Genomic DNA, 22,032 nt, shown 5'->3' with positions numbered 1-22,032 from the left:
ATAAGCAAGGAGTGAGAAAAAGCAAGAAGACAGAGAAAGCAGCACCAAACTCCTGACACCTTTGGAGGGGCAGGAGCAACAGCACAGCATCCCTACATACTTATTTCAAAATACAGCAGCTGCAGCTCTCCTCTTGCACAGTGCTGGCCTGGTGCAGGATGGGTCCAGAGGGAAAATTTAGACAACTGAAAAAAATAATCCTTAACTTTTACAGACAGAGATCTTTACATTAGGGGACCATTTCTGAAGCTAGGTCGCATCTTCAAGTGTTTCTTAGCTATACTGAAGGGTTAGAAATGTAACTTTAAAAACCACAGACCTAGCTGGATCATCAGATGGAATAAAAAAATGATTTTTTCCAGTACTTTCCACTTTTGATACACAGACCCTTCTCTGTCAAGCTCCTCTGCCACCTTACACACAAAGATTTGAAGTCTACAACAGTACACACACACACTTCTCTTTATAAAATCTATAATTGTATATCCCTATATCCTATAATATCCAATATAATATGGTATTGGATAGTCCACCCAATAAAATAATCTGCCTTTTTGTATATACACAGTGATTTGTACAGTTAATTAAACTGCAGCTATGCATACACAAATTCCCTTCCCCTCTAACTGAACAAACAAGCTTTTTACAGAAACCACATCATCTGTGTTCCCTGACTCTGTTGTTTCAGATTCTGACTTGCTCATCTTTTTCCCCTCTGGGCTTCTGCCTCATTTGGTCTTAATACTTCATCGTTTCTATTCCACACATCCCTTCCGGAAGACAAACTACAAAATCACAGGAGTGAAACTGCTGATTTTTTGAAACCCCAGCTCTCAGAGAAAGGTGTCTGATCAGCACATCCTCATCTTGACCAAAGATTAACTGTCTTAAAAATGAAACCAATTAAAAAATACTACTTTAAAGCAAGAAATCTTGCATATAACAAACTGAGAAGAAGTCATCGAACAAAACAGGAAAAGCCCCTTATTCAAACATTCAAGAAGCATTTCTAAGGCATGATTCACCTACTCCTAAGGTAGACAACTAAAATAGGTCAGATGAATCACCGCCTAACAGTGTCTGTTTCTCTCCAGTGACTGTGACGGGAGCCCGGACCATAACTCAGATGGAGACACCCCTATCGCAGCTATTGAGATGTGGGCAGACAAACACCAGCCCCAGTTTTCCCCCCGACTGCCTGCCTCAGATGTCCCCCACTTTCTGCAGGAATTACCCCACAGAAGCCGGCCCTTGATGGAAGGGGTAACAAAAGCTCTGCCTGGCGCCTTTGGTTTCTTGCCTGCTCTTTTGCAGCTTTCTCAAGAAAAGCGTTCAACGAGAGCTGCTGCAGCAAGTGGGCAGAGGTCTTCTGTCCCACCACCCCTCCCCTCAAGAACTGAGAGGTTTTGGATGAAGTAGGAAAAGAGAATTAAAAAGTGTTTTCCTACCCCCTCTTCCCTGTGAACTCAGGGTCGGTCTGCTCACCCTAAATTTTCTCTCCATTTAGATACATTCAGACTAAGACAGAAGTTTCAAAATTGGAAGGCAGTTCAAAAGGTCTGTTTGTTCTTTATTAAAATTTTTATTTTCAGATTTGGGGATCAATTTCTTGATATATTTTTGACAGGATCGTGGGGTTTTTTTCTGTAGTTTCTTGAGGAAATAAGACTTTTTTTTAATCACACAGCAAGTGCCCCATTAGTCACTTAGGAACCAACTGGTTCGTTTCAATCAAATTTAACATGCACATAGAAGAATCAGAGATGATCATGCTCCTAAAGCCAGAAATCAGTGGCTGGGTACAGCAGAGAGCTCTTACTGGCATTCCCATGGGAGGATCAGCACGGAGACACTGGCCCTTATCTGTGTTGTTTGGCAGTTTATGTAATATCTTGTCCAGGCAGCAGGTCAAAATATTTGGTTTAGGGACATTGAGTCTGTTGGGAATGGGGGAGGGACGTAAGGATGATTTGGGAGGAGAGGGCTGCTGGAAAGAGGGAGTGCTAATAAGCTTCTTTTCTTCAGGCTGAAATAACCAGCAGCAGAATGTGCCACTTTTGTAATGAAGTATTAATGGGAATATTGGTAATAATGAGCTAGCCATAAATTTTTCGAGGTCTTGATTTAGACTGTAAGGATTTGGTTCTGTAACACGGCACTTGACCAGGGTTTCCATCACTGTCCACTGAAGTAGCTGAAACAAGGACCATCAAGAGCCAAATATTGGGCTAGATAACCCAAACTGAGCCTGGAAGCGCTCCTAAAATAATGGAGAGGACTTAGCCCTGGGTTTTGGTAGCCCTTCCTCTCTAGGAGTTCCTGATACGCTCGCACCCAGTAGAGCATTGGGACCTCTGCCTCCTAGGAGAATTTCCAAAGCAGATTACCAGAAATTAATCAGAAATGAATTAACTTCTTCTATGAAGACAGGCTGAGAGAGTTGGGGTTGTTCAGCCTGGAGAAGAGAAGGCTCTGGGGAGACCTTGTAGTGGCCTTCCAGTACTTAAAGGGGTTCTACTGGAAAGATAGGGAGGGACTCTTTACCAGGGAGTGTAGTGATAGGACGAGGGGTAACAGTTTTAAACTGAAAGAAGGTAGATTTAGGTTAGATGTCAGGAAGAAATCCTTCATTGTGAGGGTGGTGAGGCACAGGAACAGGTTGCCCAGAGAAGCTGTGGCTGCCCCATCCCTGGCAGTGTTCAAGGCCAGGTTGGATGGGGCTTGGAGCAACCTGGTCTAGGGGACGGTGTCCCTGCCCATGGCAGGGGGTTGGAACTGGACGATCTTTGAATGTCCCTTCCCACCCAACCCACTCTGTGATCCTATGACCTGAGGAGAGAGCGGGTGATTTTCCTGATCCTGGGAATTCAGGACAAACCCCAGAAAGCCAGGATGCCAGTTTCCCGGCGGGGCTGGGAGGTAAGAGGAGCGAAGCGCACATGCCGGTTCCTGCGCTCGGCAGGGCCCGGGGGCCTGGCACCAGCGCTCCCAGCACCTGGCCCGGCGGGGGCCCCCCCCGTGCCCACGCAGCACCCTCGCTCGGCCCCGGAAAGCGTCCCAGCCAACCCCCCCGAGCTGGTCCGGGCAGGGAGCGCGGGCATGGGAGCACCTCTGCGGTGATAAGAGGGTTGGGAAGGAGTCTGTGGGGAGAAGTGGGGTTTGTTGAGTCTGGGAGAGGCGGCTGGAAGTAGGGCAGGACACGATAACGCGGTTGCAGCGCGTGAGAGGTTGTTGCGGTTACGCCGCTGGAAGGACAAAGATAAGATCTGATCGGGTTAATTTTCAGGAAAGAAAAGAAGAAAGGAAAAAAAAGGAAAAGGCTAGACACTGCAAAAACTTTTCCTGAGTAAGGCAGCGCTGGAATAGATTATCTAGGGAGGTTGTGAAACCCACCTCACCGGGAGCTGTAAGAAGTTTTGCAGAAGTCGCCGTGCTCTCTCAGTAAAGGATGGACTGCCACGGTGTTTCTCAGCCTTTGGAAAGTAAAGGTCCATCTAACCTTTTCAAAAAGAAAATTCAAAAAATCCTTACACATCATATGGGTCGTTAAATGTATGGGTGATAAATAAAAAGTTTAGCATTTGGATAAAAAAACTACTACAGTTTTACGAATCCTAATTTTACTACTACAAATGCAAGCATTTAAATTCAAAATATCATTTGGATAGCAAACTTTGATCTTTCCTCTCAAAGAAATTGCCTTGCAGTTCTTGAGCAGGTAAATGCTGGCTAGATCTTTTAGCACTATTTCTGGCATACAAGCTGCCTCATTGCACTTTCTTCCTGCTACCAACCGTTCTCCTCCGTTATCTCCTGCTCCCAGGTAGGGACCTGCAGGGTTGTGTCCTGCAGAGAAGTTCTGGCCACTTCTGTGTTCTTTGGGGCACTTTTATTCCTATTGAAATGCTTGCGGGCCAGGCCAATCTCACAGCAAGATTATACAGTCATCTCTCCACCATCTGAAGCTATGGGGCCATAGGATACCTCAGGCACTGGAAAAAAACCCGGATCATATGGTTCTTTTGGGACCCACCATAGAGCAGAATGCTCCCAACATATAGAGTATACTGAGGCAAGCCAGTATGGGTCTTCCCAGTCCATCAGGGGATATTATGTCCATCAGGACATCTTAACACCATTACCTAAAGGACACAGAGTTAGGGAAGTTCTCTTGAGATGCAGCATGCGTGTCGAATGTTAATCATCTAATGAGGTGCTGAGTCTTTCACCACCAAATGGTCCCACTACCACTAACTCCGATAAGCTTGGCCAGCCAACCAGCTAATACTAATGGCACAGCTGGTTTGGGCTCTGTGCTGACTGGGCAGCTTGCTGGCAGTCCCTGGACAATACTGGGAGGTGTTCCTCAGTCCACCCCACGCAGAGAAACGTAAACTACCCTGACACTGCCAAACCATTGCTTCTGCTGGCAAATATGCTGCAGTGGCACTAGAATGACATAAATGGGCTTGGTAGAGCTTAGTGACTCTGGCTTATAGTGATTTGGGTGATTTGGTGAGACACTTGTCTCACCAGCGCTTTGATATCCACATAGCTTGTGAGCTCAGGCACAGTGCTACCTGAAAACACAGGTAGCCCACATCTGTTGGGTACACTGGATAAAAGGTCTTCTGGGAGATGGAAATTCTGGGGAGTGTGGTGCAGGTTCTACTGCAAGGCTGCACCCTCAGGACCAGCACAGGGTCAGCAGTGACGATGCTGAGCCACAGCATACAAGCCTTGCTGGGTCTGATATAACTGTGGGGAGCCACTCAGGTGTCTCTGCAGTTGTTCCCCAAAACTTCTGGCTCCATCAAGGCACGTTGGCTTGGGCTCTTCACCATGTCCTTCCAGACCCAAGCTGACTCTGAAACAGTCTAGACACATTCCTACTCATAATTCCTCTCCAGACAAGATGGGCCTTCTCAGAGTCAACTCTGGTAGCTCTGAACTTCAGGGATAGCATATCTGCAAACTGGGTAAACTACCTAGAGGCATTTGAGGTAGCTCATTTCATTAGCGCTGAAAGAGAACTTTTGAGTGTTCAAAGTTGTTTACAGATATTATCTACTGAGGGCATTACGCCTTTGCAAAATAGACTGGGGAGTAAGTTTTATCATTGTTTTATGATGAACACACCAGCCTAGAAAGAGGCAAGCACACTGGTCAAGGACTCAGTTCTTATCTCTGCTTCTGGCCTGATGAGCTACTTTGTGCGAGTCTCTTCACCCACCACTATCTTTCTCATCTTCGTTTTCTCCACTTGTATAACTATGGCACGCACCTGGTAGTAAGAGGCACTATATAAAAGAGAGCTATAATGATGAAGGCTGTAAGAGAACTGGTGTCAGATGGAAGATGAGAACCCAGGAATTCCAGGCTGCAAGCTCTTGACCCCAGCACCCTTCACCTGAAGAACCGGTTCATGGCTTTCACTCTCATAAATGCTGTTCTTCATGTGGTGTTTGGGGGAGTAATCATATCTGATGACTTTTTTCCCCTCTCTATTCCAGCTGATGATGATGTTGCCCCAGCTGAAAATAAGGAGACCCATCATCTAAAAATTCATATGAAAATGAACACACTTTGACTTTATATTCAGCACCAGAGAGCCCAGATGGGAAAGAAACCCCTTAGATGCTGTGACTGTGGAAAGGATTTTGATGGGAATTCTGACCTGACTCAACATCAGCTGGTTCTCACTGGAAAGGCGGCTTATCTCTGTGCTCCTTGTGGGAAAAGCTGGGGCCAGAATTCATCCCTTACTTAGCATCAATGAACCTTGAAGTGGTGAGAGAGGAAAAGAAGAAGTAAAAAAAGGAGCGGGGTGAGTGGAGTAAGCAGGACAGCAAATGGCATCTTTGGGGTGTTGAGAGCTGTCTACATGCTGGGTTGGTAGTTAACTTGGGCATCTGGAGCACCTGCCCAAAGCAGAAAGAAGGTAGCTTTATCCTTGTTCTGTTCTGAGAAAGCATAGTACAATGTATTCTAGAGTTATTATGAATCATTATTTGCACTTCATGAGTCACTGTTAGCTGTAGCCTGTAACTACTTCAGATCCTAGACTACGCAAGACCTTACCAGGTTTGTTTCCCTCACCTTCTGTCCCTTGACAGAAGTCAAACATCTAGATCTCATATCCACCGACTTACAGTTGTTACAAACTGACCTTTAAACAACTTCTTGGTCTTTGTTTCTTTATTCTCTCAGATGCTTTGGGGACTGCTGCTCACCTGTCCCAGGAGATGTGAAAAGCTCAGAAGAGACAGAAGAGCTTCTCACTGTGACAAATGCACTGCGAGCACAGGACAAGGATGTGGTCCCTACCTCAGCCAGTTTACAATCTAAGCCTCCAATGTAATGTAGCAAGGTTTTTTCCTAAGGTAGAAAACACACTCTTTTTATAGGGTCATTCTGTTTTTATGTTTTACTTGCAGTATTATTCTTGTGCCATTCTTAACTAAATGCAAATAAAACTAAAAATATCATACAGCGTGAATCACAAAAAAGGCCCCTTTTGTTTGTTAAGGACAAAAGCTTACTTCATGAAGAATGTGCCTTTGCTCATACGAAACAATCCTGCTTCAGTCTGCCCTTCCAACAATAGCATCATAGCTCCAGACAAACTATTTCCCCACCCCTGCGTGGATGGTTGTATTTCTCTGCAAGCTCACATCCCTCCTTACAACGTGTCATATGGGAAAGGTTTCATTTGCCATGACTGAAGGGAGTGAGGGGCATGGGGAATCCTCTCCTGGTATAAAATGGCCCAACACTGCGGAGGCGATTTCAGGAACATCTGCTCACTTTTCTATTATTAAATTTGTGGGCCATTATAGGATTCATGTTAAGTTTAGGGCCTTCAGGAAAGCCACCATGAGTGGCCTAGCTGGGTTTTGGTCTTGTGCTACCATGAGCCAGAAAAGAACATGCATTTTCAAGGCCTAACGAGGTCACTGATATTAAGGACCAGAAACTAGGTGAGAGTTGGGTTACAGCAAGGGTTTGGTCCCGCAGAAGTTGTCCGTGACCAGGGCTGTGCTCTCCAGGTAGACCCTGCCGAGTTACGTTATCCCGGGCCAACACAGCGCAGGTGTTTGGGAGAACCACAGCATTAATCTCATTGCAATTTTTGGGGTAGGATGAAGGTTCATTGATGTATGGTTAGGATTGGGTGTTGAGGATGGCAGGATGGGGTGGGAGATAAAGGGACAACCTTGGCCCTGCTTCTGCAGGGTAGGGGAGGACGAGGGATCAGGCAAAGCCCAGAGGAGAGGGGCTTCTCCTGTTGCTGTCAGGAATTGGAGAAAAAACTGTCGCTCTACAGGAGAGGGCATCCCAGGCAGTAGGGTTTGCTTCTCGTACCTGACAACGCCTCTCTGTCCAGGCAAAGACTAGGGACGGTTTCTTTGGGCTAAAGCTGATCTCCACCACCCACAGACCTGGAGTTAGGAGCCAGTCTGCAGCCCCACACACCTCCCTGCTGATGTGAGCTGGCTTGACTTGTGTGCCTTGAGCTGAACGGGGGGGGTCTTGTTTCCTTCTGTGGCTGAAATCACAGAGGTTTGGTGTTTTTTTTAAAGCTGAAACTATAATAAACTGGTAGATCTTTCCTGAACACTCTCACAGATAGCCTTAATAGCAATCTAGTGCATCTCCTTGCCCAAGCCTAACAAAAAATATCTGATGGAGGAAAAGGTAAGTTGATTTTTAAACCTGCTGGCGTGATGCTGTATGGACTTCACCGATGTACTGGAGCATGTATAACAGTACAGTATCGGTGTTAGTGTTACCTCACCTGGATGCAGCGTCAGAAGAGCTTCCCAACAGAGGGCACTACGTCATTAGGTATAGAGGCTTGGCGATGATCACCTCAAGGACTTGCCTTGCAAAGGCACTGAGTGTGGAGGAAGGCACCTTTCAGCCTTGTTTGTCCTCCTCCGCAAAAAAACTAAGATGATGAAAAATTACTATGATTGATTGGCTCATTAAAAGTTACACTGTTATCCCTAATTATATCCACCAAAAAAGCCAAAACAAAAGCCCCAAATCCTACATCCAGGTTGCAAGGAGAATTCAGATTTTCTGAACTTTTCAAGTGCTTGATTTCATAGCCATTCAAGAGTCTCTTAATACGAGCCAGGGACTTTTGCATGCAATTTGTTAATTAACAGGGAATCATCTTTATTGGTGCATGGGACAGATTAATTTGTTTGTGGGCTGGATTTTGTGTCTAGCCAGCAAGAGGAAGGAAAGCAAAGGGCTGGTCTGAGTCACTGCTACTGACCTATACCACAAGCAACAACACTTAGATGGACATTATCGTCTGAGGATCTCAGCCAGGAAGAAGTAGCTTCCTAGCACAGTGGTTTCCGAGTGAGCAGGGCTGGGCAGGACGGGCTTGGGGTAGAGGCGGCTCTGCTGTTTCGAGCGCAGGGGAAGAAGGTTTCTGAACATCATCCTCCCACCCGTGCTGCTCACGCTAAGGGGCTGCAGCTGCCTGCGTGGGTAAAGACCTGCACGCGTGCGTGTGCAGTGCTTTCTGTATCCAGCTCCTACGCAGCAAGATCCTCCCTTTCAGGTTGAACCAGAGGACTGTTTGGCAAGCCCCTTCTGCTTCTCCTTTCATTTTCGCCCTCTATGCTCAATTTTGCTGAGGTTCTAACTATAATTCACTGTTTGAGCAGCTCTGGACTAGAATAAGATTGCTGGCAGTGGCATGACTTTGTCCATATTCCACCTTTCCCTTACAGCAATTTATTTCTCAAGCTCACAGTTGATCAGGAAGCCTGAAGAAATGACCACAGGACAACTGGCCTGAATCTGAAGAGAGCAGGAAGGCAGAAAGGAGGAATGAAGTTTCCTAGTTGTTCTGATAGCTATTTGATTTATATGCTGTCAGCATCCTTTCTACAGAGGGCTTTGTGTGGCATACACGTACACCTAACAAGTTATTGCCATGAACATATATGTGAGAAAAGTACAGAGGAAGACTCTGCTTAAGTTCTTGCCTTGGCAAATGGAGTGGAGGTATTCTAAGAGTCCCACTAGCCTTCTCCTGGGCTTCTCAAAGGAGGTTGGGGGAAGAAAAAGGGAGAAAACAGCCATTGTCACTGATCCGCTCTGTTTAGGCCTTTTTTCACTCCCAAGGAAGGAGAGGCAACATCAGCGTGTGAGGTCCAGGTAAGGGCAAGGCCATTAGAGACCCGAATCCAGCACTTGCCTGCATGTGTAAGTGAAAGAGAGACGCGAGTAGGGAGTGCGCTGGGAAACAACTTACTGCACCAAGACACAGCATTAGGACTCTGATTCACGTTTGCATGAGGATTTAGCTGGGTCTAATTCAAGCATTTCTCTTCTGCGCAGCTGCCCTCCCTGCCCCTCCGCTGCCACCGCACAGGAAGGACAGCTGGACACGACCCTGGCAAATTCCCCTTTGCCCGTTTGCTGATGCTGATCTCCACCGACTTTCTCCATCCCAAGAGGCCAAGTTCACAGGCCATCCCCCTCCGCCAGTCTGCAGGGAGAATTTGATTCTTAAACGTCCGTAGGATCAAGAGTCCTGCAGCAGTGAAGAGAGAGAATGATACCTTTAAAGTCTCAAGGCTATGAAGCCTGAGCCACGTAGCCTGAGCTCTGGATGGAGTCCCAGAAGAAAACGAGCACGTAAGAGCAAAGCTGTTAGCAAATTAGTCTCCTGTTCAGGGAAGGCGACAGCCGAGATGGGGCTTTTAAGATCTGGATCCCAGTCAGACAGCTGCAGAGGCATCACGGCAGCCTCCCTGCCTGGACCAGACTCTGCAGTATCTTCAGGAAGCCGCTGCTCCCCTGCGCTGCAGCCCACAATGTTCTCAGCTGTTCTCACAGATCTGTGAGATCACCAAAGGATTTGGGGGAAAAAAGAGCATTTTGCATTCCTCTTGCAGCTTTCAGATTCATAAACACAGAAATCAAGAGCACTGCAGGAGACGGAAAGCTGCACTGTTGGCCTCCTAAAGCCTCCCTGGGAGCGGCAACGGAGGATTTCAGTCTGCGAGAGGCACCTGCCAGGAATAAGCAATAACCGGAGTATCCTTTGCACGTAGCATCTCAGTGGAGAGACAGCATAAGCCCAAAGATTTCCTTAAGATTGTAACTGAGCTAGAAATTGCCTCTGTCAATTGGTGTAAAAGAACAGCTGTTTGGAAATGTTTGTATAACTAGCTTTCATTAAGATTTTTCAAAATTTGTTTGTGGTATTTCTGGATAGTAAGACCCATGTTGCGTATTCTGGATTGCCAGGAATTAACACTTTGGAAGATGCAGTAGAGGCAAAGCCCATTACAAGCTTTCCTCTCTTTGACTGCTCATTCCCTAGTACAAATGCTTTTTCTCCGTGATGTGTTTTTGTCCTTTTGGAGGCATCTTAATAATATGTAGCACCATTTTTAAACCTGGTTTTGGTTCTACGATCCTTGTTTACAAATAATGCCTTTTATTTCCAGTTACCTTTTGTGGATCCTCTTCAGGTAGCCCATGGACCTCTGATGTGTGCAGACAATGGCCCAGAAATTACTGCAAAAGACTTACTCAGTGAAAGACACCTGTACCAACATTCAGTGTAAAGTACCAAGGAATGCCCTCATTGCTCTTTCTTGGTCATAAACCATCTTTTCCCTGCACTAGTTCAAGCTTTACATATTGGAAAAAAAAGTGTACCTCAAGCTCATGTGATTTAGCTGCAGGGACACTTCCATATAGATCTGTGTATATTAATCAGGTGGGAATAGGGCTTGAAAAGCCGTATATTCAACAGGAAGGAGTGTGATGTCATATGCGTTAGGTGTATCAAATGTAATTTTTGCAATTTTGGCTGAGAAAAATCTTCTTAAAAAATGTAAAAGCTTAGTATTTCACTGAAAATTCAGTCACCGAGTTGCCAAATACTATTGGTGAGCAGGAAACAGGTCGCTTTGTCCACAGTATGTACTGTTAAAGGTTGAGTACCTGCTTCAGAGAATATACCCCATTTAGTTATAGCTCCTTTTTTTCCCCAATATTTATGCAAAGGAGCTTCTTGCTTGTGCAAGAAGTCAGTATTTTATTAACCTTGAACAAAAGGATTTTTAATTGAATTGGACTAAGCTTTAATCTATTCCCTTCTGTCTTTTAAAACAGTATATAAGGAAACAGATGTGAAGTTTTGGGTTGGACTCTCCAGGACTCTCCAGACAAACCCTTACCCTCGTGCCTCTAACAGCAGCCTTTGTCTTTGACTGTCAGTCTGAAATTGTGTCCATTTGTTTAAATTTTCCTGGCAGCATCTGTAAGGAAGCAGGGTTTAGCAAGCAACCCGCTTAGGACAATGGCCCCATTTGCACATCAGGCAAGACCACTGCTATTATTTTGGAAGAAATTTGCACAACACGCTAAATGAGCCATTAATTCTTAACCCATCCTGTCAACATAGACCTTCATAGTAACTGATGCATAGTTCATCATGACATAAAACTATCACTCCATGGCACATATGCAGGTATCCATTTGGACAGAGAGTCCTTAGTGCTTTTTGAAGGGAAAAAAAAAAAATGGATGAAGTTGAGTAAGGATTATAAAGTCATACAATTTAAGTGGATTATTTTGCTCCTGGTTTTATTCTGTAAGAGCAAACATGGTGTTGTGTCTAGGTCACTTGTTGGCTGCAGGCTAGCTGGGATTCCCGGGAGAAAAAGCACGTGAGAATGAAATGGAGGAAGCCCATTGCAGCCTGTAACTGCTCATCTCAGGATGTACACGCTCTTTGACAATATGGGTTTTTGTCTCAGAGCTACTGTTATTAACTCAGATTATGTCAGCAATGCGGGTTTATAAGTAGTTTCACATAGGGAAGTATCTCTAGCCCTATCACCTGAAGGACTTTCCCAGTTCCGCATTTTCCTAATCCTTTCTGTCATGGCCACCTATTCCTGGACATAGGATGGCACAAATTTCAGGAAAGATTCCAGAAATCAGTACTTGTCTATATGAAGCCCATAGTCTCTTGAATGCCTGGGGTAAGTGATGGCTCTGCCAGACAACAGTAGGAGTTCACCATTATAACTGCATCCACAACTGCCACTGAAGCAGATTCTCAGACTAAGGCAGGCCCAAGCTCACTTCCACAAATGAAGAACTACTATAAGTAAACAAAGAAACAAAGACTAAAAATACTGCTCCTTCCTAGCCGTTGTCATGTGAGAAAATCAGAGCACAAGGTACACCTTAATCTGAACCGGGGAGACTCAAACCCATATCTCTGAGAGATGGTTTGCACACCAAAACAGCTTAATATTCCACTGCATCCTTTCTGCCCTACCAGACTGAATCCAAAGGAATGGTTATAAGAATATATAACCCCTGTCAATAATAAGGCTGTATTCAGGACAAAACCAAAAAATGTCCGTGAACTGTGCAAATCTGACATTTTTTTCCTCTTTTTCTCCAGCACCTGCTATAGCTCAACAAGGCGCTAGCATCTACAAATCCAACATGAGCATGGGACCTGTGGTACCGAAGCTGAGCGGAGGTCTGGGAGAGTCCGCACTTCTCTCGGTGTGCTGGAGAGGGGCCTGTGGAAACGCAGTGCTGGATGCTAGGACTCTGCTAACTGCCGAGAACAAGCCGTAAATAAGGGGCAGGAAGGGAGATGACTGAATTTCAGAAAGACCGTTATCGCTGGATGTTCACAGCAAGCCGTGGAGGAAATAAAGGAAACAGCCAGGACCTGACTCACTGGGGATGGGTGTTTTACTTGCTGCTTGTATAAACTTACTTTGGTTGAGTTTCCAAGCTCAGTGTTGTTTCCATTCTTACGAGGCTTTTTCTTGCCATACATGCAGGTTTGCATCTGCTTGGAGGAAGGTATGGCTGCTAAACATGCCCAGGGAAGTTATTTGGTTTTCCAAGGAGCGAGGGCTCAAGGAGATGATTTTAGTTAATTTTAAGAAGACCCTTAGACCCCTGCCACAGTAATTCTGACGTGTCAGCAGCTTAACTAAGAGTTACTAGAACTGCGAGGTTCTGTCCCGCTGTCTGCCTGGCTTTTTACGTTTACAGCTGTGTGTTTTGCATATAATAGAAGTTAAACCCAGAATAATGTCTGCTATGGAGCGGCGAAGACAAGACAACACAGGACTTGAGCTGGATGGGATGTTGATGAGGATGATGTGCTTCTCTCTGTATCGCTTCCCACTGATGCTGGATCTCGACTCGCTGGGAGAGGACGCCTGTGTTGTGGGATCTACTGGCCAAAAAACATTGACTCCCTGTAGCTCACCTTCCTAAAGGAAAAGGGGGGGTATTCCCAGCATGGGACAGGACCTCTCTTGCTCACACTGTGCAGCACTCCAGATGTGCAGATGTTCTAAACATAAGAAACCCCTTTCTTTTACCATGATGGTGGTTCAGCTAGCCCAGGCTGCCCAGAGATTGTGGAGTCTCCATCTGTGGAGATATTAAAAACCTAACTGGACACAGTCCTGGGCAGCCTGCTGCAGCTGACCCTGCTCTAAGCCAGATCTCCAGAGGTATCGGCCAGCCTCAGTGATTCTATAGCACACCTATTCTTCGTTGACCTTTCCTCCACGCCACAGGCAGAAGCACCTGAATGGCAGTGCAGTAATTTTGCATGGGTCCACACAGAAATTAGGAGCCCAGTGCCCACCGAGTTAGGGAAGGAGAGCTTGGCCCACAGAAGGATATAGATATTGCGATACCAAGAGCTCCACATTATAACTTTTAGGCACTTCTTCACCATATGTAATGCATGAAGAATAGTTAGGCACTGAAACTTTCTGTGCAACGGGCAGGGAAAGCGAGGTACCTCAGGATATGATTCATAAAAGCAAATAGAAAGCTGCCTCTGCAGCTGCTGGAGGTGCCAAGCAAAGGGGTAAAGGTTAAGCCCTTCTTAGACAATGTGCTGTCCTTTTCTGGATGACAGAGGTGCTGTTTTCCAGTCAGGATGCCCAACTCCAGCCCGCTGCCAGTTGCTAGGAATTTATAAAATGCACTAGGAAGAGGCATCGCCTATTTATGTAATGTCCCAGAGGTCTGAGCACCAACCCGAGAGAGACATGATCCAGAGTTCATTTCCCCAGTCTCTTCGCTTGTAGGAATTTGAAGCATCCCTTTCCTCTCTGTTGACTGTAAATGCAGTGATGTGGAATAGGAATCTCAACTGCAGAAGCTGATCCACTATGATGAAATAATTCACCACACAAATGCATAAAAGCATTAATTGAATCAGAAAGCAGTAGCAAGCACGAGTATGATTTTGTTGCTGGCTGGGTAGAGCTTTCAGTGTGCCGCTTCTGGAGTGAGTCTTCCTGCCTGGGAGACCCCGCATGGGTCATGCAGGGAAGGGAGGGCTGAGGATTGCCTGGATGTGGGCTACAGGGCTTCTCCAGTGGTGGGGTCACGCTCCCTCTTCTCTTTTGCTGAACTCTTCAGAGCACATCCTGGAGGATATACACCTGCAAGCCTCATGAAATGATTAGGAAAAAAAGACTCAGCAAAGAGTTGGCACTGGGTATCAATTTGAGGAGACAGAAAATATAATATAGGTAATGCCTTAGTCACCTGTGTAGCATAATTCTTTGCTCACCTTGCATTCTTTGTGAGCAAAGATCTATACTGCGGTAAAGTGCATTCTCACATAAATCCTGTACTCCTTTAAGCAAGTCCAGGCATCTATGCCGCAAATAATAAAACTGGGGCAGTGGAGAATCAAGCAACCTACTCTTGTTTATTTTGCCATTGAATGAAAACCCCAGAATTTCTGAATTTGCCCCTTCTTTTATGGTCACACTAATCAGCTGTGTCAGGGTTTCCCTTTGCCCTGCTACTCCCAAGCACATGTTGTCTGGTACCTAGACGCCTTCCCCTTCTTTCCCTTTATTTAAGTCTTTTCTCTGCCAAGCTCTGTTCCACTCTCCTACGTGGGGCAAGTTTCCCTACAGGCTCTCTGCCCCTATCGCTACAGTCGGGCTGGCAGACAGGGACAGAATTTCCTTTACTGGGAAGGGATATGCTGTCCCCTTTCAGTCCACAACAGACCACAGCAACCAGAGAAAGCTTTGATGCAGGCAGGGCTCCTCAGGATATTTACCTGTGTACCTAGGAGAGACAGGATGCTTGAGAATGGTAGCTGTGGATTCAGATTTTTAACACAACCTACAGAGCTTTTTCTGCCCGCATCCCGCTCGAATTCTTGTGAATCCAGGTGTTTAATTCATTTACATTTATTTGACGATCTCCGACGTAATCTTGGGACCCTTGAGGTCTGCTGCTGCGGAGGCAAAGCCCCGCCACGTGTAGCGAGGACGATTCTCCCAACACCCGGCGCTTTTCCTTAAAACCCCGGCTGCCTGTTGGGAGGAGATACAAAGCAGGAGGGTTCGCGCAGGCAAAGTTAAGGAGTTACCTGAAGGAGCGGGAAAACAGGAGACTCAGGTAACGAAGACAAAAATTAAAAAAAAAACCAAACATATAAAAAGCTCTTCTGTTTCTTGAGCCAGTCCCGGATCGGCGGGCCAGGTGTCCCCGCTCTGCTTTTGCGCCCTGGAGGCAAAGCAACCGAGCGCTAAGCGCCTTTCCCCGCCGCCAAACCCGGGGGAGACGCAGCGATTACCCCCGTTGCAATCAAAAAAGGAAGAGCAAAACACCTCACGCTCGGACGGATCGGGGCGGGGGCCTGCGGCCGGCCGTGCCCGGGAGCCGGGTCGGTGCCCGGGAGCCGGGTCGGTGCCCAGGAGCCGGGTCGGTGCCCGGGAGCCGGGTCGGTGTCCGGCCGCGCCGCGTCCCCCGGCGGCCCCTTCAGCGGCGGCTGCGCCCTACCCCGGCGCCGTCGGAGCGCGGCCCCGCTGCCGGCCGGGCTGAGCCCCGCACGCCAATCAGGGCGGCCCGCCTGCCTTCCTGTAGGTGTGCCCGGCTCACCTGGGAGAGCCTCGGCACTCATGACATACCTGCGGCCCCGCGGGCGGCGGGGAGACGGCGGCCGGCTGACGAGCGGCGGCGGGGGGGCCGCCGAGGTAGCGGCGCGGCCGGGGAGGAACGGAGCGGAGCCGGAGCCGGAGCCGGAGCCGGCCTCGGCGATGAGAGGCCGGCGCAGGTAAGGGCGGCCCGGCCCGGCCCGGCCCGGCGGGAGCGGCGTTGCCGTGTTGCCGGGCAGAAGGCGGGGTGAGGCGCGGGCCTGGCGCCGGGTCCCCGGCGGAGCCCGGGCCGGGCCGGGCGGGCCGGCTGCTGTCCCCCTCACCGGGGAGGGGAGCCCGGGCGGCGGGCAGGCTCGGGGAAGCGAGGCGGGAAGAAGGAGAGGGAGGGCTCCACCATTTTAGGACCCGAGGGGGGGAACGGGGAGGAGGAGGAGGGATCTCCGGGGAAGGGAGCGCTCGCCCCTCCCGAGGCGGGACGGCGGGCCTGCTGCGCTCCTACCGCGGGGCCGGGCCCGCGGCGCACAGGTGTGGGGGCGCGGGGAGGGCCGCCGCCGCCGCCGCCGCCGGGACCCGCCGCCCCGGGGACCCGCTCCCGCCGGGGGTTGGGGGGTGGGTGGGGGTGTGTGCGTGAGGGGGGAACGGCGGCGGTCTGAGCCCCGGCGGACCGCCGCCTCCCGGAGCGGGGGCGGCGAAGGGGACGCCTCTCCGCAGGCCCCGGGGGGGCCGCAGCCTTGGCGGCGGCCTGTGCGGGACGGCCGGGCTCGGCGCCCCGCCGGCAGCGCCCGTTCCCCCCTTCCTCCTCCTCCTCCTCCTCCTGCAGGTAGGGCCCGGAGCAGAGGCCCGGTCGCAGGCTCAGCTGGCGGCAGCAGCAGCCGGGGAGCCTCTTCCCGCAGCAGCGGTGCCTCCCACGCAGGAGCCAGATCCCACGGTGTTCGCTGGGGTTTTTTTTTTTCTCGGCTCCCGCCGGGCCAGGGTTCGCGAGTCTCAGGGCTGTGCTGGGATGAACTCTGGACACCTTGTTGTTTTCCTGCTGGCACTCTGCTGGCTGGCGCCTCGTGACTTTTACGGCCTGTCACGGAGGAAAGGCAGAGGAACGAAAGGCGAGATACCTGCGTGCTGCTCGCTTCCCGTCTCCTTCCCGCAGCCGCTTCGGAGCCCCAGCCGCTGCAGCAGCTCTGATGGCAACCTCTGCGCCCCAAACAACCTGCCGGAGGGGCTTTCGAGCTCCCACGGCTCTGCCCTGACACATCCTCCCCCACCCCCCCCCCCGCCAGCACCCATGTTATCCTTGCGCTCGATGCTTTGTTTATTCCCAGAGGTTGGATAAGACCTGGATCAACCCTGGTAGGGAGTACAGGGGCAGGGAAGGAGATCTGAGTTCAACTCCTCTGCGCTGACTTGTTGCAGACTTTGCTAAGGAGCTGTTGGATGTGGATGCCTCTCCTTGAGCTGCGTGCCCATTCCTCTCTGACCAAGCCACATCTGTAACATGGTGTTGGAGTTTTGTGACCTGATTCTCTGAGCCTTTGGAGTTTCTCGTAACCTAAAATGGCTTGGTGGAGATGGCTTGGATAAGGGCAGAGTCCTTTGAAAGGGTTGCACGGGAGGGAGGTGGCTTGCTTTGGAGGAATAATATATGGGTGACCCAGATTTCAGAACTGCGACCGAATTGGGTGAGGAGGAGGCATCCATAAATCAGGCTCAAAGTTGTACCAAATCTGAGTTCTTAATTCTCAATTACTGCCAATATTTGGAAAAGCTCAGCTGGCTTCTGTGTAGAATCTCATTTTGCCAACTCATGATTGAGGGCAGCATTTGTACTGTACTGTCTGTATAGTAGCCTAGTGATCTTGATAAATCTGTGAGGGGAGTTATACGGTGTAATTGCTAGTGACAACAGGCGACTAGGCTTGAGCTTGGTGCTCCTGCTGAAGCCCCCTGTTCCCGCTGTCTGAAACAGCGGGACTCAAATGCTTCTTCTGGGAACTTCTTGTGCATCCTGATAGGTTTTGCCAGTAAGAGTCTGTTCCCTGGGACTTCTATTTCATCCTCTTAACTTTAGATAGATGTTCTTGCTCCTGTTCTATTGTGTCTTCTCCTTTCTTACAGTTCACTTGTTTCAAGTGCTTTATAGAGTTAAAGAGCCAAATTTTGCTATAGTTTTGGTTTTTTTTAATGTACTGCACTTTGGAGTCTGGTTTAAAGTGGGCTGGTTTATTTAATTAGTTTGTACTCATGCAAATTATGTTCACTCTCCATGGTTATTCCAGGCAAAATTTAAGAAACAACCTGCAAGGGATTTCAAATTCATAATTGGAATCAATTTTTTTCCCCATGAATATTTGATTCTAAGAATTATTATGCTTTCTGTCATCTGGTTTCTTTCCAGTTTGATGTTGGCTACATAGTTACTGCTTAACTAAATTATACATAGCTAGCTTATTTCAGTAGTCATGCCTGACAACTTTTGTAATTCCTTTCAGCTTTGCAGCTCCCCACTGAACTCTGGTTGTGTATCTTTTAATGAAGTACTTCGAAGTGTCTTCAGTGCAAGCGTAGTTGTGCTCTGTTGTTTCAGCACTTGGGCTATACGGAGAGAAATTGTTTCCCTCTTCTGTGAGGTGATCGTACAGTTGATGTTGCTGTTATCAGCCATTTGGGGACAGATGCCTTATTCTGACCCCTGGCTGGTATTTACATTCCCAGCTGGTTATCACTGCATTGAATCCAAAATTCTATTAGAAAAGTACCCGGTCTTGATTTCAAGATACCCAGTGATAGACTGCACTGGTTCCCCAGGTAAATTATTCCAATGGCTGATTACGCTCGCTGATTTCTTATCTCAATCTGTCCAGCCTGGTTCCTAACCACAAAGTCTTGCTACAAATTTTCATGCCAGATTACAGAGCCTGTTGCTGCCAGGATGACACATTCCAGCAGAAAGATGGCCTATTGTACCGCAAGCTTACAGCTGTTACCCGTGCTAACCTCTTGCTTCTGGGAAGAGGCAATTGTGGAGCTGTAGTCATAGGGCAACTGGTATGATTTAGAGCAGCAGCTAAGTGCGCCTGGCTGCGGTGTCTGTGCGCATACAGGGCTTTCTGAGAAATGTAATTGAATAAGTTGCGTTGCTCGGAGTATGGCTTCATGTGGTGGTTAATCCAGCATAACTACAGGCTGCTGCTGAAGGAATGATCCAGTTCTCATCCAGTCCTGACTGCAAGCTCCTGCTGCTCTGATTGGATTGGATCTAGTGATCAAGTGGCCTCAAATCAGTTCAGTCACTGCTCCAACTGAAAATTAACCCCCTTCCCTAAACAAAAAATTATGACTTTGGGATCTGGAAGTTCCATCAGCCTGCTCTGTGGCCAGGTGGTGCTAGGTCTGATGTGGAAGAGTAGCATGCCACTGGGCATGAGAAACGTGAAAAGGGGCTACCTCTTTCAATAGTGACCCCATGCCTGTGCCGGATTAGACGCAAGAGGGAATTGTACTTTCAGTTCCTACATTTCTGCGCTTGAATAAACAGGCTGTGGTCGCACAGATCCTCTCGGTGGGCACTGCCATTGAAAGAAGCTGTCGTGCCTACATGTCGTCATCCACGTGGTTTCCCTGCTCTGGTGCGTTGTGAGACCACAGGCATGCCTATACTGCCAGAAGAGAAAGGGCAGTGTGGGGGTGGGAATAAGCAGGGCAGAGGATGGGACTCCTTTTGGCAAGCTGAAGGGCTTGTGAAACTAAGGCTTGAGATACAGGAATTGTCACAAGCACACCGTACCTTAAATCTTAATGGAAGCTAATGTATTTTTTCACCTTCCCTTTGCAGTGGATGTGTGAGAATAGATGCCCTGATTTGCTCAGTAGCCCAGGTTAATTCTGTTGTGTGACTTGGGAGAACTGGGTTTAGCCAAGACTGGGTTTAGGTCAGCTGCGTTTGTGTCTTTCGTCAGGAAGCGTGTGTTGGAGTTAGGCTTTGTGTGGGGAAGAGCATTTAAAGTACAAAGAAGGTCTGTGCTTTGGCTGTGACGTACTGATACCTACGAAAGGTTCAGCAGTGCAGAAAAGTTGCCAGCTAATGTATTTGTGCATTCTAGATGTGAAGTTCTCAGTGGTTTTCGGTGCCTGAGCAAGGTGGGGTACCTTTTTGGGAAGGCTTCATTAATCTTGTCTCTTCCATTAACAAGCGACTCCAGCTTTCTTGCTCTTCTAGTGGAATTAGTTTGCTGGGACAATATCCATTCCCCATCTATTGTTTTAAACGCCATTCCTTCAAGTGCGATGCTGAACACTGCAGGGAACATGGAACTGAGCCTGTGGTGGAGACTCGTTTTGAACTCATGGTTTGGGAGTTGGATTACAGCTAGATGAAGTCAAAGAAGAAATTCCCATGACTTTAGTGCAAGTTCAGTACAGGGTCACGGGGAGGGCTATTGGTTTTGATAGTGGGAAAAATTTAGAAGGGGGGAAGTTGATTACCATGACGTGTACAAATGTACGTATGTAAATAGACACACATATGTAAATGTATACAAAATAGAGGGTGTTCTGATGCTAGAAGAGGTTGGGGAGGAGTGGCTATAGAAATTGTAATTGGATAGTATACAAGAAGTGAACTGAAGTGGGAGGAAGCGCATGAACCTGCTGCTCAGAGAATACTGTGTTAAAGCAGAGCTGGCCATAAATTAGCTTCCTGAGAATGTATCCTATTTGCAGTAAGTCACGTAGAAGTGTGCGACGTTCAGATGTCAGACTACCTCTTTGTAGTCTCAAACTGAACATCTAGCTGCACGCAGGTGCTCAGCATGTGAGGTCCGCTGCCCATGGCCTTGCTGGTGCTCAGAGTGCGTTCAGCACTGGAGTTCCTGCTGCTGATCATACACAAAACTTCCCAAATCCTTACCTGCGTCAGGCTGACGTGGTGCCCAGTAGGATCCACAAGCTTGGTGGTCCCCTGAATGTGCCAGCCGTGGGCAGAGCAGAGTCATACGCTGGTGAGCAGACCCAGCCTTGCACAGGGTGTGACTGGAGAAGAGGTGAGGAACAGCTGCTGCTTCATTGACGAATCCAACAGTAGAGTTTATGGATCCAAAATACAGCCCTCTAGAGGGAGGGGATTAGGATCCTGGTCGTGTCAGGGCATGATTCGTTCAGATCGCAGAAGCCCGGAGATAATCAGGGACGTGTGGCGCAAGGCTGGGTTACAAGCAGACCTGTAACCTGTTGGACGTGCTCGTTGTTCACAGCTGCCGCAAGGTGGCTGCAATGGCTATGCTTGCATATTCGCTTTTAATAAAAATAGATGCCCAGATCAGGGTTAAACTAACAGGTACACCACTAGTGGGAGGAGGGGCAGCAGGAAGAAGATACTTTGCCCACAGTGTTGCTGGGCAGCTACAAAAAATAAGCACGTGTAAGCTTTATGGTGTGTGTGTGCTTTATACTCACAAAAATTTACAGGTGTAATGATCAAAAGTGCCTACATATATTCTTTGAATAGCATAAATCTTAACTGGGCCCTTATGTCTTTACTACAGATTCTTGTCCTGTGAGGAGGTGCTAGCGGAAACTTTGAAAGAGAACACCAGTAAGAGTATAGCTTTGCTGGTATACTTCATTTCATAGGAGAAGGAAGAATGCCATAGCTATACCAGCACCTAGCAAAGCCCTGATGCTGTAGCTGTGTCTTTAGTGGGCCTAGTCTCCAGGTAAAATCCTTTTGTCATGCATTAAGCCTGAGCTTCTGTTCAGACGCAGAAATTTTACTGTAGGTATTCCATAATGCAGGCGTCCGAGGGTAACTCTAGACCTATGAAATGTAATCTAGCTGCAACATTCGAGTCAATCTCCTTTCTGAAGTACTCCGAGATCACTATCTGTTTTTACAGGCGAGGACTGTCAGGTTGATAGCAGTGAAGTTGAGAAGGTGCGGTGTGTATCTATTTCCCCTCTGTTGCTGGCTTTGTAGGAGAAGAGATGTTCCGAGTATACTGCCAGCCCTGCAGGACAGGGACAGTGTCTCACTGCACAGTATTTAGAATGGTGAGGATTCGGTCCTGATTGTTGGTATTGCAGATGGCTCAAA

The 22,032-nt window shown here is 48.1% G+C and overlaps 1 protein-coding gene across 1 annotated transcript in view; it reads left to right on the top strand.

Annotated features, from left to right (window-relative positions):
- Positions 1–16,005: 16,005 nt before the first annotated feature.
- ARHGEF5 (Rho guanine nucleotide exchange factor 5) overlaps positions 16,006–22,032 on the top strand; it is a 36,986-nt gene continuing 30,959 nt past the window's right edge. Inside the window, exon 1 of the mRNA XM_075051680.1 lies at positions 16,006–16,129. The gene's annotated coding sequence lies outside the window, so the exon portion shown is untranslated. The remainder of the gene's footprint in view (positions 16,130–22,032) is intronic.

The sequence above is a fragment of the Buteo buteo genome, chromosome 19 (assembly GCF_964188355.1).
Source record: "Buteo buteo chromosome 19, bButBut1.hap1.1, whole genome shotgun sequence".
NCBI classification, from domain to species: Eukaryota; Metazoa; Chordata; class Aves; order Accipitriformes; family Accipitridae; genus Buteo; species Buteo buteo.
The sequence above is the reverse complement of the archived record's forward strand: the minus strand, read 5'-3'. Positions and strand labels throughout refer to the sequence as shown.